We start from the raw sequence: 4347 nt of genomic DNA, 5'->3' as shown, positions 1-4347 counted from the left end.
ATTGAGCCCAAGTGTGATGGTTAATTTTATGAGTCATTGTGGCTAGGCTATGGTACCTAATTGTTTGGTCATGCACCAACCCAGATGTTGCTATGAAAAAAATTTTTAGACATGATTAACACTTAAATCAGTAGATTTAAGAGGTGACTGGGTGGCTTAGTTGGTTAAGCAGCTACTTTTGACTTAGGCTCAGGTCATGATCTTGGTGCCCTGGGATCAAGCCCTGTGTCCAGCTCCAGGCTCAGAATTAATCCTCAATCCTGCTTAAGGATTCTATGTCTCTCTCCTTCTCCCTCTACTCTCCTCCCACTCATGCATATGCTCTCTCTCTTTCTCTCTCAAATAAATAAATAAATCTTTGGAAAAAAATCAGATTTAAGTAAGCAGATTACCCGCCATTCTGTGGGTGGGCCTTATCCAGTCTGCTTAAGGCCTTAAGAAAAAAGACTGAGGTTTCCCAGAGAAGAAACTTGACCTCAAGAAGGCAACATAGAAATCCTGCTTGTTTAGTTTCCTAGAGCTGTCATAATAAAATAATAAAATATCAGAGACTGGGTGGCTTAAACAATAGAAATTTATTTCTCACAGTTCTGGAGGCTGGAAGTCCAAGATCAAGTTTTGGCAGTTTGGTTTCTCCTGGGGTCTCCTTGGCTTGCTGAGGGCCACTTTCCTGCTGTGTCTTCCATGGCTGTTTCTCTGTGCTCATGCATCACTGATATCTCTTACTTTTCTCATAAGGACACCTGTCAGATAAGGGGTCCACCCTTATGACTCCATTCAACTTTAGTTACTTTAAAGGTCATATCTTCAAAAGAGTGGCAGGGTGTAGGTGGGGCAATAATTCAATCCCTTAGAATTCCCAGGTTGCCTGCCTGCCTGTTCTACCCTCCTGATTTCAGACTCAAGAATACAGTATCAACTCTTACCTGAATTTTAGCCTACCAACCTGCTCTGCAGATTTCAGACCTGCCAGCCCTTACATGTGTATAAACCAGTTGTTTAACTATCCCCCTCTCCTTCTCCTGTCATTCTGTTGATAGATAGGCAGAGAAATACTACAGGTTCTGTTCCTCTGGAAAACTGACTAATACATCATTATACCCAAAATATTATCATGTCTACATTTCTACATGTAATCAATATAAAAACTATTAATGAGATATTTTACATTTTCATGCTAAGTCTTTGAAATCTGGCTTTTATACCTAAAGCTCTTCTCAATGTGGGTTTGCCATATTTCAAGTGTTCAATAGCCACATGAAGCTGGTGGCTATCCTTACACGCAGGGTGGATCTAGAACAAGGCAACAAAATGGAGGAAAAAGAGGTAGGATTGAACGCTACTGTGTCACTGAGGCTCAGTGAGGTGAGCTATAATTTCCCTTAACAGGAGGACCTCTCTGAGCCTAGGTGTTCTCATACCCAAATGAGGGGTAATAGTACTTACCTCAGAGAGCTGTTGTGAAGATCCACTGCAAAGCCTCTAATGGACTACCTACCTGATAAAGTATAGGTGCTCAATAAACATCGGGTACTTCCTTTCCCTCTTAGTCCGTATATGTGTTTTCTTATCTTCCCTCTTTAAGGAAAGGGTCTGTGTTTATTCTTTCTTTCTCCAGTTTCGTACATTGGTAGGTGCTTAAAATATGCCTGAGGAATTAATGAATGGTCTTACACTGCTGTGGTGGAGTATATCTACTTGTTGATGTATATTTTCCTTTGATAAATCATTCTTTAAAACACTTTGGAAGGACTTGCAAGTTGTGGAGCTGTTGACATTGTAGTGGGTGGTTCAGGGGAGAAATGAGTCAGATTTGAGTTTGGGGATTTGAGGGAAGAGCCTGTTAAGCTAAGAGAAATAGGGCAGCATCACAAATAAAACCAACCAGGAAAGATATACCACAGACATCTCTGACATAAGAGTACACCAAATTTTTAAGTTCTTTACTGCATATAATTTTCCATTACTGAGGATAAATTTGACAAGTGTTAATGAGATGAGATGTATCCTCATTAAAGAAAAAAAAATAGGAAACACATTTACAACAAGTCACAGAAAATCTAGTTTAGATGAAATATTTTTCCCTGCCAGTAAATATATTTAAAAATCCTAATTCATAGGCAAAAATAAAATTTTCTGGTAATATGCCATTTGATAAAGACACTCGATTATTTAGTCAGGGTTCTTCAAAGAAATAGAGCCAATCAGATGTATATAGACAGAGAAAGAGATTTAGTACAAGAAAATGGCTCACATGATTATGGAAATTGACAAGTTCCAAGATCTTCAGTCACATGCTGGAGACCACCGGAGAACTGATGGTGAATGTAGTCCCAGTCTGAATACTGGCAGGCCCAAGACCCAGGAAGAGCTGATGTTTCAGTTAGAGTCTGAAAGCAAGAAAAAAAAAAAAAAGCTGTTGCCTCAGCTTAAAGGCTGTCAGGCATAAGGAGTTCTTTTTGTGCAAGAGGGCCAAATTTTTGTTCTATCAAGGCCTTCGAATGATTGGATGAGGCCCACCCACATTGGGGAGAGCAATCTGGTTCAGTCTTCCAACTCACATGTTAATCACATCCAGAAACTCCCACAGATACACCCAAAATAATATTTGGCCAAATGTCTGGGCACCCTGTGGTCCAGTTAGGTTGTCACATACAGTTAACCGTAACATCTGACAAGGCACAATATGCTGTCATGGAAGAGATTTCTATCAGAGCTTAATATGTCAATAAAGCATTCCCTTCGCAGACTGCTTTCTTTTTCCCCCTGCTCTGCCTCTTCTTTGTATAAGCTGTTAGAGAAAACACTCAGGAATGGAAACTAACGTTTTGGGGACACCACTCTGTGCCACACATCTTACCAGATACTCTTGCACACTGTCCCCACAAGTGATGAGGCCAGGAGGACTCCTCCAAGAGGCAGCAGCCTTGGGAAGGCCACCGCAGCCCAAACTCCACTGCTCAGTCTTGTGTCTTTGAAAACTCAATCTTTCCAGTGTCCCAGACTTAGTCAAACTTCGGAATTGTAACATGCCAGCTAGATTCGGGAGACTTTTTCTATATATGCCAGGGGGAAAAAACACTAATGATGAAAGATACAATTGCCAAGGGGTCCTCTAGCCAAAGCATTCCTTCCTTGTAAACCTATATCAGAAGTCAAAATATAATTAAAATATTGCTTAGTGAAAATGAATTCAGAGTAAGTGGGGGTTGATTTAAACAAGATGTTCAATGGCATCAAGCAAAGAATAATGCTATACTTTCAACAGTTAGTATCAGACAGGACAAAACTTGGGGACAAATTTCTTTAGAATTCTCTGCCAAAGTGTACTTCATGAATTCTTCATTTTATTCTTTCACATGCCAGGCTGACCAACTGCCTTTCTGTTGAACACACTATTTCTTCTAAAATCATTTAACAGGTTACAAGTCAAATTTTATTGATTCATAAGCTATTCTGTCTCAGTAAGATGACTTCCATAGTTCTCCTTTTAATGTCCTTAATTTAAAAAGAGAATATCACCACTTGACTTTGTTTTCATTAATATCAATTTAATCTCTAGCAATTCTGTTCCAGCAGTCTATTGCTGATTAACTATCACAAAACATAACGGCTTAAAACAAGAACCATTTTATTAGTATCACTGCTATTCTCCACACATTCTCAGTTTTCATCTCAGGTTCTTGGTATAACTGACACTAGGATGTTCTAATATTTTTAAATAGTGTTCTAGGGCTCTCCAATTTTTGGAAGGAGTAACTTTTATATTTCCTACCTGAACGGTCTTCATAAATGTGCTGCCCTCTAGGCATTATTTTACTCCTTACCATTATACAATCATATCTCTCCTGTGTTCTGACCTCTTAGAAATCTGAAGAGTGACTGGCTAACTAGTCTGTCAGACTACTCTAAAGGTGTTAATGATGATAAAAACAGGTGATATGGGGAAGCTGGCTGGCTCAGTTGGTAGAACATGCTTCTCTTGATCTTCAGGTTATAAATTCAAGCCCATGTTGAATGTAGAGATTACTTAAAAATAAAATTTTTAGGGGCACCAGGGTGACTCAGTCAGTTAACCATCCAGCTCTTGATCTCAGCTCAGGTCTTGATCTCAGGGCTGTGAGTTCAAGCCCCACATTGGGCTCCATGCTGGGCATGAAGCCTACTTTAAAAAAAATTCCTTAAAAAATATAAATAAGTAAATAAATAAAAACAGGCAATATAAAGATCATTCTTCAATGCCTTAAGCTAAAGGATTTGATAAATCTGAAATACAAGCATAAAAGCAGTGTAGGGTAGAAAAAAATATTTGATCTGGGAAGGGAGATTTGAAGGTGAGGAATCACT

At 39.1% G+C, this 4347-nt stretch overlaps 1 long non-coding RNA gene across 1 annotated transcript; it reads right to left on the bottom strand.

The window, feature by feature from the left end:
- Positions 1-400: 400 nt before the first annotated feature.
- Positions 401-4086, bottom strand: LOC116872322. The gene is made up of 3 exons (XR_004383628.1): positions 4056-4086; positions 2255-2390; positions 401-520 (listed from the first exon to the last, which is right to left on the bottom strand). It is a non-coding gene; the product is annotated as an uncharacterized LOC116872322 (long non-coding RNA).
- Between the last annotated feature and the right edge of the window lie 261 nt (positions 4087-4347).

The sequence above is a fragment of the Lontra canadensis genome, unplaced genomic scaffold (genome assembly GCF_010015895.1).
Source record: "Lontra canadensis isolate GAN:19392208 unplaced genomic scaffold, GSC_riverotter_1.0 scaffold29, whole genome shotgun sequence".
NCBI lineage: Eukaryota > Metazoa > Chordata > Mammalia > Carnivora > Mustelidae > Lontra > Lontra canadensis.
The sequence above is the reverse complement of the archived record's forward strand: the minus strand, read 5'-3'. Positions and strand labels throughout refer to the sequence as shown.